Source organism: Bubalus bubalis, chromosome 3 (assembly GCF_019923935.1).
Source record: "Bubalus bubalis isolate 160015118507 breed Murrah chromosome 3, NDDB_SH_1, whole genome shotgun sequence".
NCBI lineage: Eukaryota > Metazoa > Chordata > Mammalia > Artiodactyla > Bovidae > Bubalus > Bubalus bubalis.
Window position 1 is genome coordinate 119,419,749 of NC_059159.1, and position 15,073 is coordinate 119,434,821.

At 43.5% G+C, this 15,073-nt stretch overlaps 1 protein-coding gene across 6 annotated transcripts in view; it reads right to left on the reverse strand.

The window, feature by feature from the left end:
• TLE1 (TLE family member 1, transcriptional corepressor) overlaps nucleotides 1–15,073 on the reverse strand; it is a 92,386-nt gene that overhangs the window by 10,161 nt on the left and 67,152 nt on the right. The window lies entirely within an intron of this gene.

Below are 15,073 nucleotides of genomic sequence, written 5' to 3' on the forward strand. Positions count from 1 at the left end.
AACTGAACTATGAGCATGATGACTGGAGCTTCCGTAGCCTTTTTGGGTCACAACATGACTTTGAAGATGGAAATCAGTTGCTGAGGGGCACAAAACAAAATGATAGGGTGCACAAACCCTGGTGACACGATGGGGCTTGACACCTGCCCTGGGCTGACAGCCAGTATCTTTTATGGGAGAGGGAAATGAACTTCTATGTTTTTTTGGCTATTATTTTCTTCCCTGTTAAATACAGACAAATACCTGTATTTAGTTAATACCTAATCCCAGTGTTGGCACCCCACTCCAGTACTCTTGCCTGGAGAATCCCATGGACTGAGGAGCCTGGAAGGCTGCAGTCCGTGGGGTCGCTGAGGGTTGGACACGACCAAGCGACTTCACTTTCACTAATCCCAGTGTACACTTGTTTCTAAACCAAAATCTTAAAGCATATTTTTTCTTTAACAATCTAATTTCTTAAACTCCAAGCACCAATATATTACAGATACTATAAAATCTCTACAAAGAAAAGACCCTGTAGGGGATGGAAGAAATAGGAGTGATAATATTTCCCACCCACATCTGAACTAGGCACTTTGAAGACCACCGCTTTCACTTTCTTCTTATTCAGAGCATCACTTGGTAATCTAGAAGTGCAACATTAAACCTCTATAAGTATGAACACATAAACAACAAATGAAGTATGTAGGGTTTTCTCCTTCCCATAACGCTCTGGGGTAAGTCTGGGCTCCTTCTGGAACTTATCATTGGCAACTTGAAGTCCCTTAACAGATTCTAAAGACCATGGGTATTAAATATAGAACTTAAATTTTCATTTCAATGCTAACTCAAAGTATGAAAAATAACTAAGCATGCACAAAACTCAAAACTGATACAAGATATCAGGTTTCTACCTGCTTGCACATAAAACCCACATAACTTCCTTGAAAGTTATGAAAGCTTGAAAATAAAATATCTGTCCTTATTTTTCTTCTATAAAAACAAAATATCAAATATATGAAAAGATTTCTCCTTAGACTCTAAGAATCTTAGAGTATGAAAAGGCAAAAGGAACCTTAGATATGTTATCTCCTGGCAAACTGGTTCCAATAACTAATATTAAATGGCTATTTGGCCCAAATCCTTAACGTTAGCCTTAATTTGAATGACAGAATACACATGATGGGAACTGCACAGAATGTCATAGGAAATAAATATGCAAATAAAACAATTATAGATCAAGGCACTTATGTCACTAGACCACTAAATCTGTATTTTTTAATTGAAATCTAATATAGCATTATGTAAGTTACAGGCATATAACATATTGAGTCACAACTTTTAAAGGTTATACTCCGTTTATAGTTATTGTAAAATATTGGCTATATTCTGTGTTGTACAATATATCCTTGTAGCTTATTTTACACATAATAGTTGTGTCTCTTAATTCCCTACCCCATTTGTCCCTCCCCGCTTTCCTCTCCCCACTGATAACCACTAGTTTGTTCCCTACATCAATTAGTCTGTTTCTTTTTTATTATTAAATCTTCTATTTTTTAGCCCACAGTATGCTTTGGTGTTGTTAGTCCTTATCAGGTCCACATGATGTTTCAATACATGCACATTAGAATTAATTGAACCTATGCCATTTATTCTGAAGAAGGCAATGGCACCCCACTCCAGTACTCTTGCCTGGAAAATCCCATGGACGGAGGAGCCTGGTAGGCTGCAGACCATGGGGTCACTAAGAGTCGGACACGACTGAGCAACTTCACTTTCACTTTTCACTTTCATGCATTGGAGAAGAAAATGGCAACCCACTCCAGTGTTCTTACCTGGAGAATCCCAGGGACAGGGGAGCCTGGTGGGCTGCAGTCTATGGGGTCGCACAGAGTTGGACACGACTGAAGCGACTTAGCAGCAGCATGCCATTTATTACAGGGTATTTGGAGTTGGAATCAAAAAGCATTGTATTACTGCCCTTGAAGATAAGACCACAAGAACTGGGGTTGAAGTCTATCTACATTCCAACTTATGTGACCCAAATACCAGGCACCACAATCTAGGTCTGAAGATGACACATCAACGGTGGTCAACATGGGGAGAAAACTTGCTTGTTAGAGCTTTCTGTAATTTCTAAAGAATTACAGCAGATGTGAGGGTTAGCTTTTCTTTTTGCCATACATCAAGGTGGGCACTTCCAGGTAGGCAGTTTCTATCAGGTGCCATTTTAGCAATTCTGGATTTTTCAGTTCAGTTCAGTCGCTCAGTCGTGTCCGACTCTTTGCAACCCCATGAATTGCAGCAGGCCAGGCCTCCCTGTCCATCACCAACTCCCGGGGTTCACTCAGACTTACATCTATCAAGTCAGTGATGCCATCCAGCCATCTCATCCTCTGTCGTCCCCTTCTTCTCCTGCCCCCAATCCCTCCCAGCATCAGAATCTTTTCCAATGAGTCAACTCTTCGCATGAGGTGGCCAAAGTACTGGAGTTTCAGCTTTAGCATCAGTCCTTCCAAAGAACACCCAGGACTGATCTCCTTTAGAATGGACTGGTTGGATCTCCTTACAGTCCATGGGACTCTCAAGAGTCTTCTCCAACACCACAGTTCAAAAGCATCAGTTCTTTGGTGCTCAGCTTTCTTCACAGTCCAACTCTCGCATCCATACATGACCACTGGAAAAACCATAGCCTTGACTAGACGGACCTTTGTTGGCAAAGCAATGTCTCTGCTTTTGAATATGCTATCTAGGTTGGTCATAACTTTCCTTCCAAGGAGTAAGTGTCTTTTAATTTCATGGCTGCAATCACCATCTGCAGTGATTTGGGAGCCCAGAAAAATAACGTCTGACACTGCTTCCCCATCTATTTGCCATGAAGTGATGGGACCAGATGCTATGATCTTAGTTTTCTGAATATTGAGCTTTAAGCCAACTTTTTCACTCTCCTCTTTCATTTTCATCAAGAGGCTCTTTAGTTCCTCTTCACTTTCTGCCATAAGGGTGGTGTCATCTGCATATCTGAGGTTATTGATACTTCTCCCAGCAATCTGGATTATTAGGGGAAGGAAATTTTATCTGCTTCCCCTGGAACTCGGCTTATTATAGGGTTAAATGTTCCAGATTAAAGCAGATGCACGAAGTACAGACAGAGAACTGTATGCTTGTCTTTGGAAGATATCCACCTCTCTCCCAGGTGTCCTCTTCTTTAAACCACACAGGAGGTCTATGATCATCATACTTAGGCAGTTTTAAAACTGATTCACAGTGCAGTGAACTGCTGCCAGAAGCTGTGAACATTCGTCCATCCCAGGGGAAACCCATACGGATGTTAATACATCAGTCACAGGGGGCCTCAGAGGAAGCTGGCGCTGCCCGCTGTGCTGGAGAGCCTAATCAAATGAACAGACCCCAACGAGGCACAGAGCAGGTGCGGCTCACAGAGGGAAAGATGGAAAGGAAAAACCAGGGAAGCAAATGAAACAGCTTGGAATCTGTTATTCACCTCCAGGAAGAACATGAGTGTCTTTGAGAAAGCCCACTTCAATGGCACATCCTAACAATGTTGACGAGGTCCCAGAAGTAAACTTTGCCTCTTTACTGACTGAGAAACTAGGAAAAGTAAGATCAATTAGGAGTGGGTATTTATAAATGGATAGTGTACATTTATAAATACTTCTCATGCCTGAATTTAGAAAGACACCAGCCACAGAAGAATGCATATGGCATGACCACATTTATAGAAGCTCACACACAGGCAGGATTTACCTCTGGTATTAGAAGTTGGGGTGGTGGCTCCCCTTGAGACTGGAAAAGGCATAGATAAGGTTTCTCGGGTGCTCTTTGTGCAAGTCACTGGGCTATACACACGTGATTTGTGTACTTTCTTTTTGTATACATGTATACATTTTTGTATACATGTGCCTCTATTTTTTTTTTAATTTTATTTTATTTTTAAACTTTACATAACTGTATTAGTTTTGCCAAATATCAAAATGAATCCGCCACAGGTATACATGTGTTCCCCATCCTGAACCCTCCTCCCTCCTCCCTCCCCATTCCATCCCTCTGGGTCGTCCCAGTGCACCAGCCCCAAGCATCCAGTATCGTGCATCGAACATGTGCCTCTATTTTTAACGCTTGGATTCATGGGAGGGAGGCTCAAGAGGGAGGGGACCTATGGCAGAAACCAACACAATATTGTAATTATCCTCCAATTAAAAATAAAATTAAAAAAAAAACAACTTGGATTTGTTTATCCAAGAAAAAGGGGAGGGGCTTTCCTGGTGGCTCGGTGGCAAAGAATCCACCTGCTGATGCAGGGGACACAGGAAGAGCCTATATGCTGCAGCACAACCAAGCCCGTGAGCCCTAACTACCTGAGCATGAGCACCTAGAGGCTGTGCTCAGCGACAAGAAAAACCCCTGCAATGAGAAGCCTGAACACGGAAACTAGACAGCAGCCCCCCACTCGCCACAACTGAAGAAGGCCCACACACACCAATGAAGATCCAGCACAGCCAAAAATGAACAAAGAAATCTTTACAAAGAAAGAAAAAGGGAAGAGGAGGACTCCTGACCACTGTAGGCTGGGTCCACAGGCAGGTTGAGAGCCCAGACCCTGGATTTAAAGGGACATGAGCTTCAGGGCCCCGGTTCACAGCCTCACTGACTATGGTCTTCCTAAGGGGCTTAACTACCTGCAGCCTATTATGTATGTGTTTCCTGATCGACAAGATAGAAATAATAATGAAACATAAGGGCCTCAGGGATGGTAGTAAGGAAAAAAAGGGCCAGCAGCTGCAAAAGTACAAAACACTTAACACTGTGCTTGACACCTGCAGGGGCCTTCGGGAAATGACAGCATCGATACCAAACACCCATGACTTAAAAAGAGCAAAGTGAGGTGACGTTGAATCCAGGGCTCTTATCTTGACCAGAGGACAAGTGTGACAGCCAGGAATGCGGAAAGGGAGGAAGGCGTGGGGTGGGAGCCAGGAAAGCATGTGGTGATGGCGAGGCCAGGAAAACCAGGATACCCATAAATCCTAAAAGGCTAGCTGGGGAGATAGCACAGGCAAAGACGAGTGGAGGATGTTTGGAGAAAGCACTGTGGCCAACTGTGGGGTGGAAAGGAGGAGTCTGGGGTGATGGGGCTCGGTTAGGGGCCATCTACCCACACCCCAGAGCCTCAGAGCTGAGTCCCCAGACCCGGCTGTCTGAATCAAGCACTTGCAGATCAGGATCTAATTCTGCAATCTGGTGGCAGAACTGAACAGAAAAAAGCCCACTGGACGTCACAGATTTAAAACCTGAATGAAACTGAACTCTTTTGGAACCAGGGACTCTACTCCTGGGGCACACAGCAGAGATGGAGGCACCCTGAGTCCCTGCAGGTGCTGCAAACTGGGAAATGGCAGCGTGTTTCCGGGAAGCAGGTGGTTTCCCTAGCAGACTGGCCCCTGTTCATAAAACTACACTGTGTTCCGTGGTCAGTGCTAGAGTTGTGGGCTTGCTGGAAGGAGGCAGGGTCCAGCACACAGTAATGCAGAACCAGGGACCCTGGCGATGAAGGCTGTGGCCAAGACCCTGCTGCCTGTGGACTTGGCCCTCCTGAGCGAGAATTTCTTGCTTTATTAACAGGTATCAAAAAAAAATCTGATCAGATCAAAACCTTCACTCACTTTTTATGGCTCACCAAGCCTTCACAATTGAGTGCCTATGAGCTTCAGTTCATGTGACCATCTTGTAGCCTAAATTCCTAGCCGTGTGGCACAACAGGCCATTCCCCTAAAATATCGCAAACTGTCACATCCCCACGTAGTGCACAAACTGTTCCCTCCTGCCTAGAATAGCACTGCCTCGCCTTCAGTGCACGTCTCCTCCCCACTCTCGCGGCTTGCCTTGACTCCCCAGGTGCCATGAGTCCCTTCCCAGTGCCCTGATTCAATATAAATTGGTATCATGCTGAGGATATCTGTCTCATTCCCGAGTCCTCTAGGGACAGGTGGGATGACTGCACCAGCGAGCATACAGCTGGTGCTCAGTAGAAGAATCCGAATGTCTCAACTCATTAATTGCTACCTAATCACTTACGAATTGAGGCATGAAAGACTGCTCCAGTAAGGAAAGTGAGCTACAGAAAGGTGGGGAGTCCACTTGGGCTCTGCCAGCCAACTTTCCCATAAAACTTATACCAAATGCCTAGGAGGTGGTTTCTCAAAGGGAAGAGGTAGTCCCAGAGACACAGAGCTGATGAAGAGCAGAACAAGAGGCAATGAGAACAACAGGAACTGTGAAATCCACAGGCCACCCCATCAGCAGAACCTGGTGGATGAGAGACCCCTCAGACATCAGCTGCGGCGGAAGTTGCCATGGGTCACGTGTGACAAGCTGGTTCCTGAGTCTGGGTACTGAAGAGCATACGGTGACGCTTAGGAAGTGAGGGGACCCAGGCCAGAGTTTCAGTTTCGTCACTAGTGAGATGCGGAGACCATATAGAAGTTATCTGGGTTGCATTTCCCTATTTTTACAGCGCGCTGTGACAAAACATACCCTGTAAATGTGACTGCTGAGGTGTGGGGGAAATGATGTCATGTGGGAAAGTACTTGCAGGAAAGTAGGAAGCATTATATAGATTCAACCTTTGGTTCCCATGTCACAGGAGACAGCTCGCCATCCCTTATTATTTACAGAGGAGGGAAAGCAGGACAAGAGAGCATGCGTAACAGGTCCAACTCAGCTCATACAAAGGAGGGGCCAGCCAATCACAGAAGTGGGGCTCTAACCTCTACTTTGCTTCCAAGTCAGCACCACCTTTGACACTCTCGCCTCAAGAGGGATTGTGGGGCCCACCAGGATGGAGACACCTTCCCTACACAAAAAGAGAACACCAGGCATCATCCACGTGCTTCATGAAGGAGCCCTGAGGGCTGAGGGCTGTGGCATCTAGCTCATTCTAAGACAGATGAGAACAATGTTAAGTTATGATTTTGGATGATGCTCCCAGCCTCAGGAGCTAGTAGAGTGAAGGTGGCGGCTGGGACTGTTGGGATGTGGACTCATAAGAAAATCAGAGCCATATTATTCTAAGATTTAGAGGGGGGGAAGTCCTCAGGTATATAATTCATCTACTAATGATAAAAATCTTTCTTTGCCAATCTAACAAGCTCTACCTTTAATTTTTTTTTAGGGTCTGCATGCCTAACTTATAACATCTGTTAAATCCTTTACTTCTTTCACAGGATTTTCTCAGTTTGGCCTCTGAGCATCCTCCCAAACAGTAAACATGCAGATCAAGGCGCAGTCCTCACCCCACTTGAAGATAGCATTTCTACATCAATGGAGGGCTTTAGTAACAAAATACAAATAGAGGACATTAAACTATTAAGATGGGAGACTTTTTCCCTTATTTAGTTGAATACACAGCTATCCTCATATTTTAAAAAGGGGAATGCAGAACTTCTTAAAATGGATATAAAAAAAAATTACTAGACAAAGTAATGAAGAAGAGATGGTCTAGCTGATACACAAGAAGTTCTCTGATCAAAGTCTGCATTTATGATTCTAAGGCCCTACTTCCTCCATCAATTAAATTTTTCCAAACTGTAAATGTGCTGGGGCAGCAACAGGGCTCCTATGCAGGACAAGATACAAACCAAGAGACACGTGGACAAAAAGTAAGACAAAGATAAGTTTAAAATACAGCCACTTCAAAGCTCCATTTAAAAGTTCTAGCAAAGGAACCAATCACTGCAGGTAAATAGCAGTATTCACTTAAGAGATAAGACAAGCTATGTCTAGTAAGCTGAAAGCCATTTCTGAAGAGGTAAAAAGGGAGAGAAAAGGAAGGGATGATTGTCCAGCAGCTAAACATAACTCAGATCAAAAGGAAAGGACTTACACTTCAATATAAACCTAAGAAATTAGGGACACAGTCCTAGACCATTCAAAGGTAGAAAAAGAGAAGTTAAACTCAAACACACATAGTGACAATATAGCACAAAATAAGCATGTTCCTTTATGTACTTAATAGACAAAAAAAAAAACCCCAAATATCATAATAAGTAAAAAAGGGCAGGGGCTGAATTGATTTCCAAATCCACTAAATAAACCAAGTGTGGAATCTAGACATGGTCAGCATAGGGATCAGAAGCAAGATCAGGAATGGAGAGGAGGGAGAGGGGACTGGCCACAAAAACGTTTTCTCAGCTAGAAGCTGGATGGCCTTTTTCAATGCTGCAAAACATATTTTCTTAAGAGGCAATTTTACCCCAAATGTAGTTTAGATTTTCTCTTCCCATTAGGCTGCAACTCCAAAAAGGTAGTTTAAAAGGTTTATTTAAACACTAAACAAGTGGGTGGAAGATTTCTCAATTACACGTCTAGCATTAAAACACAGGGTGAGGGAACTTGGAACTTAGCTGGAATCTTGAGTCAAACTATTATTAGTGTGAGTTACAACTGACCTCTAGATGTTACTGTATGAGGCAAGTAGACCTCGGCCCCAAGTATTTGTGGGGAGGAAAGTGGTGCCCTTAGGCCAGGAAAAAAACATCTTGAGAGGAGGGAGGCACAAAATATAACAAAGATGTCAATCTGTCTAAACTTCTTCTAGATTTCTTTTTTTATCAGTGAGCTTCACAGAGTTCAGGGAATAAATTTCCTAAAACTCAAAGTAAGTTCAAATTAAGCCGACAAAATGCAACAATTAAATTTCGCCTTGAGGGTTTGGAAACACAGTGAGAGCAACCGCTTATAAATCAGCATTGCATGTCTCTAAAATGCAAACTGCATTCTCCCTTGGAAAAGGATGAATCATGCGGCCTTACACAATCCTGGGCTCATCCCCCACCTTGTCAACGCGGCAAGTATTTGTTTACTGCCTATCAAGGCTCAAGGGGACAAGAGGACTTCAGAAGCTTTAATTCTAGTGGGGAAGAAGCAAATAGAGATAGGACTTGTACACATGGTTATAATTCAAGGCCAAAGTGTGGAAAGTGTCACAAGACTTACAAGGGGCTGGTGGAGAGAGATCATATGTGGGACAGGCATCAGCAAAGGCTTCTGGGAGGTGGCAGCAGCCTGAAGTGGTCTTTAAAGGAAAGAAAATATTTCTGCAGGGACAGGTAGAGACAAGTTAGAGAGGAAGTTGCTCCAAGTAGGAGGAGAGCCATTCACAGAATACAAGGTTATCCCATTCAGCCAGAGCATGAGATGCAATGCATATGGGACATGAGGCTAGAAAAACAAGCTGAGGTGACTCTATCAGAGGGATTACATCAGGAGATTATATGCACCTTTTGCAGATTTCTGAGCAAGAAACAGATAAGATCAGATAAATATTTCATTACGGAAAACTCTTGCCTACAATCTTGGTGAGGATTTTAAGAAATAAGAAGACTGGGTAAAATGGAAAGCATCAAACCTAAAGTCTGAGTACAGATGTAAGAAATGGGATGATGCCTTCAACAAAAAGGAGTCAAGAGAAGTTAGAAGTGGAAGAGAGAGAAAAATGTCCAGGTTGGTTGGGAAAGCTACTGAGATCTTAGATCACGCTGACACCAGAACAAGTACAGAATAGTGGCAATGTCATGCTCTTTGATAAGAAACAATGAAAGGCCACAGGGCCTTTGCATATGCTGGTTTCTCTACCTAGAGGCTTATGCCCTTCCCCTTCAAACTCTTTGAGAATTTTCCCTTAACCCTCCAAATGGGATCAACCTTTCAGAGTTTCAGAAAACAATACTCCTCTATCACAGTTCTTGTTATTGTTGTTCAGTTGCTAAGTCATGCCTGACTCTTCGAGACCCCATAGACTATGGACTATAGCACAACAGGCTCCTCAGTCCTTCACTATCTCCCTGAGTTTGCTCAGATTCATGTCCAGTGAGTTGGTGATGCTATCTAATCTTATCTTCTGCTACCCCCTTTTCCTTTTGCATTCCATCTTTCCCAGCATCAGAGTCTTTTCCAATGAGTCAGCCCTTAGCACCAGGTGGCCAAAGTATTGGAGCTTCAGCTTCAGCATTAGTCCTTCCAATGAATATTCAGGGTTGATTTCCTTAGGATTGACTGGTTTGATCTCCTTGCAGTCCAAATGACTCTCAAGAGTCCTCTCCAGCACCACAATCCAAAAGTATCAATTCTTTGGCACTCAGCTTTCTTTATGGTCCAACTCTCACATTCATACATGACTACTGGAAAAACTATAGTTTTGACTATATGGACCTTTGTTGGCAAAGTGATGTCCCTGCTTTTTCAAATGCACTCTAGGTTTGTCATAGCTTTCCTTCCAAGGAGCAAGCATCTTTTAATTTCATGGCTGCAGTCACCATCCACAGTGATTTTGGAGCCCAAGAAAATAAAATCTGTCACTGTTTCCACTTTTTTCCCCTTCTATTTGTCATGAAGTAACGGGACTGGCTGCCCTGATCTTAGTTTTTTTAATGTTGAGTTTCAAGCCTCTTTTACCTTCAGCAAGAGGCAATTTAGTTCCTCTTCACTTTCTGCCACTAGAGTGGTATCATCTGCATATCTGAGGTTGTTGATATTTCTCCCGGCAATCTTAATCCCAGTTTGTGATTCATCCTGCCCAACATTTCGCATGATGTACTCTGCATAGAAGTTAAATAAGCACGATGACAATATATGGCCTTGCTGTACTCCTTTCCCAATTTTGAACCAGCCAGTTCTTCCATGTAAGGTTCTAACTGTTGCTATTTGACCTGCATACAGGTTTCTCAAGAGACAGGTAAAGCAGTCTGGTACTCCCATCCCTTTAAGAATTATCCAGTTTGTTGTGATCCACACAGTCAAAGGATTTACTCAATGAAGCAGAAGTAGATATTTTTCTGGAATTCCCTTGCTTTTTCTATGACCCAATGAATACTGGCAATTTGATCTATGGTTCCTCTGACTTTTTTAAACTCAGCTACTAAAAATGGAAGTTCTTATTCAAGTACTGCTGAAGCCTAGCTTGAAGGATTTTGAGTATAACCTTGGTAGCATGAAATGAGCATAATTGTATGGTAGTTTGAATATTCTTTGGCACTGTCTTTCTTTGGGACTGGAATGAAAACTGACCTTTTCCAGTCCTGTGGTCACTGTTGAGTTTTCCAAATTTGCTGAGCAAATATTGAGTGCAGCACTTTCGCAGCATCATCTTTTACGATTTTAAATAGCTCAGATGGAATTCCATCCCTTTCACTAGCTTTGTTCATAGTAATGCTTCCTAAGGCCCACTTGACTTCACACTCCAGGGTATCTGGCTCTAGGTAAGTGACCACACCATTGTGGCTATTCAGGTCATTAAGACCTTTTTTGTGTAGTTTTTTTTCTGTGTATTCTTCCTACTTCTTCATAATCTCTTCTGCTTCTGTTCGATTCTCGCCATTCCTGTCCTTTACTGTGCCCATCTTTGCATGAAATGTTCCCTTGATATTTCCAATTTTCTTGAAGAGATCTCTAGCCTTTCCCATTCTATTGTTTTCCTCTATTTCTTTGCACTGTTCATTTAAGAAGCCTTTCTTATCTCTCCCTGCTACTCTCTGGAACTCTGCATTCAGTTGGTATATCTTTCCCTGTCTCCCTTGCCTTTCACATCTCTTCTTTTCTCAGCTATTTGTAAAGCCTCCTCAGACAACCACTTTGCCTTCTTGCATTTCTTTTTCTTTCGGATGATTTTGGTCGCTGATTTCTGTACAATGTCATGAACCTCTGTCCATAGTTCTTTAGGCACTCCATCTACCAGATCTAATCCCTTGAAACTATTCGTCACCTCCACTGTATAATCATAAGGGATTTGACTTAGGTCATACCTGACTGGTATGGTATGGTCACAGCTACCTCAATTTAATTACACATTTATTTTTGTGATTACTTGATTAAAACCATCTCCCCATCATCAGGCTGTGAGCTCCCAATAGGGTCCTCTAGCCTATTCAGCAAATTTGGATGACATCTGTAGAAGACAGGAAAGGAAGTGGAGTGACTGACAGATGGCCTAGGAACCTGAAATCATATCCCATAAATCAAGGCTGAAGCAACAGACACACTCAGCTGGAAGACACACCTGGTGGAGAGATGGTGGTCCCCAAAGATCTCAAGAGCTGTCTGTCTTGAGAAGGCTGGATTAGTGGAGCACTGTGTGGTCCCAGGGAGTGGATAAGAACAGGATTGATAGGTAAAAGCTCCAGGGAGACAGAGTTCAACTCAAGGGCTCAAAGAGTTTTCAAAGGGCCAGGGAAAATGAGCTGATATCACTAGAGAATCAGTCAGAGATGCTCAGACACTTGGTGAGGCCATTATAGGAAACTTGAACCACAGATGAGCATTCACACTAGAGGCACTTCTAAGGTCCCTCCAACCCTAAATGAACTCTCCCAGCTGTACGACACTTCTCAGACACTCATCCACCTGCCCGTGAATTGTCAAGCTGCTTCTCTGTGCTGGGAGCCTGCTGTCCCCTATACCTGCAACAGCCCACCCTCCCAGCCCCCTCTGCCCAGCTCTGCCCTATCCTCTTGCGTGAACTTCAGCTTTCTGTATATCCACCCTACCCCAAGGAAGCCGTTACGAACTCTGTCACTCTTTACCTGTCTGCCTATCACCATTGTTCTGCCTTCACAGCACTCAGCACTTCTCACAAATGTAACTCAAGTATTTACTGTTTCTTTAAGGTCCACCCAACATCAGTAGCCCCCCCAGAGACAGGATGACCAACACTGTCTTTCCCGGAGCCTGCTGGGTACGTAACACACAGTTCTCCATCAAACATCTACAAAGAGCTTCCATTTGCCCTTTCCAATTATTATTTCCATTGTAATTTCTCAGAGAAAGACACTGGAAAATTTTTACCACTTTGTTCACCCTACCTAGACATGGTGGCTTGTCACCATTACTCTTTATGAGCCTCAGACGGCACTGCTCAGTGTGGTTGGCAAACATTCACTGCTGCCCCTAGTGAGGTGCCCACTCTCCCAGAGACTTCTACACAGCAACTCAAGTCAACTCACAACTGCTGTCTCTTGTAATAAAACACTGGGACTGGTATTTTGTATCTTTTCCTCCTTACTCATCTTTATCTATCTTTTATAGGAGTCTCAATCTTTGTCATTTCAGGGGAAAACTGGTCTGTTATCATAGTTGGTTTGAACAGCACTGCCTCGGGCAGTATGACTTTACTAAACGATGAGAACAGTATGTCTTCTCAAACATGGATTAATACATGGACTAAGACTGCATAGCCCAGATCCTGGACAGTGGGCAAGTTCATTTTTCCCTCTGCTACCAATTAATTTGATCTTCCTCCCATAGTATCTTAAAAGAGAATACCTTAATCTTGAAAGAGAATCCAAAAAATATCTTAACTGTTTTAGAAAGCGGTGACGCCTCTGATCCACAGACCAGTGCCCTTTTTGATCAAGGGGAGAAAACCACTGTTACATGAGTCTCACAGCTTTGCCTCTCAGTCCACTGTTGCGGTCTGAGCCGTGAACATGGGGAAGTCCAAGGTGCTGGCAAGTCAAGAACATGACTCTTTTGGCTCTAAGAAGTATGTTCACTGAAAGTATAAACTTGGTGTCTAACTGCACACACAATTGTTAGGAACTGGGTCTGAGTTAACCATCCCTCATACCAGCCTTCAGGACCAACTCTATGGCTCTCAGCTCTGCCCACCCCCAGCCTCCTTCCTCACATTTCACATCCAGGGTGGGGTCTTGGGCACAACCTCCACAGCTCTGACTGCAGAAACTGGCTTTCCCTAATGGTTAATTGAACTTAGCCTTAGTTACCTAATATTTCTCTGAAGATTTATCAGTTACTATTAATGACTGTCTCTTAGCTCAACAGTACTCATCTGCCCCTTATCCACTCACCAGGTAGAAGGACACATGACAGCTAGCTACTCTGCCAGCAACCACAGGTAAGAAATACCGATGGGCACCCTGAGGCCTTCCTAAGAAAGCACAACATAGTAGTTCACAGGTTCAGCAGTTCACTGAAGCCTTTCAGTCAGAAGAGATCTACCAGCCAAGAATGTATTTGCAACACTGCCCCACTTCCCAGTCCTGCTCTTCCCTGGGCCAAGATGTCACTGTAAATTCTTAACGTCTCTACTAGTTCCAAGTACAAACCAAAGCTTCAGTTCATCATGAGTCAAATTATCATGAAATAGATATCAAAATGCAGGAAAAGAGGAGCAGTGGGAATCTGCCTTCTAAAAGCAGGTGATAGAGTAAGGATTCCCGTCTTCTGAAGCAAGGTTGCAGTAAAAACCACACAAGGATGACCAAGTAGTCGAACGGACCACTCAAAATAATGCAGTATGCAACAGACATGTAAGTAACAGCTGAATGCAACCGTTTGAAAGTAAAGGGTATAAGCAAAAAAACAAAACAAAACAAAAAAACTGAAGGCCTGTGACATGCACCTCTTTTGGGAAGGAAAAAAAAAAAAAAAATCAGTGAATTGGAACCAGCTTTCTGCCATCTTCTACCTAGGGAAACAAGAGTGTTTGCTGAGAAGACAGACAGACTCTGGTACTTCAAGCTTGCTTTGTACAAAAATGAAGAACTTTAGGAATTATTTGAAATCACATTTCTAATTACTAACATATTATGGAAAACAGGTGGTTTTCAGTGACCCTGGAAGAATAACCCACAGGGCTTTTCAAATTCTGAATGCTCTTTTGCCCTTTAACCTACCTCTCACTGCTTCCCATCATGCCATATTACACTTTATAATCCTGGCTCTCCCAGAGGAAGGCACCCAGCAAAACTTTACTAGAGCGCCGGGGGGCAGGTGAGGGGGCGCGGAACTCCCCCACCTTTCATACAACTCTTGCTTCCACCAAAATAAGAAGAGGTGGCACTGAGCTGGGTAAAGAAATAGCACATTTCATTTTTCTGAGACTTCAAGTCTGTGACAGCTTACTGCCCACAACACTGTCCTGTGGGAAACCTCCAACAGGCACCCTCTAACCCAGGGGCAAGGCAGAGCAGCTTTCTGAGGGTCAAGCAAGGGGGACCGACCATCCCTGGTTCTCACCTCCCTCCTTGGCCCTGTCTCCAACAGCTTCTCTCCAGAAATA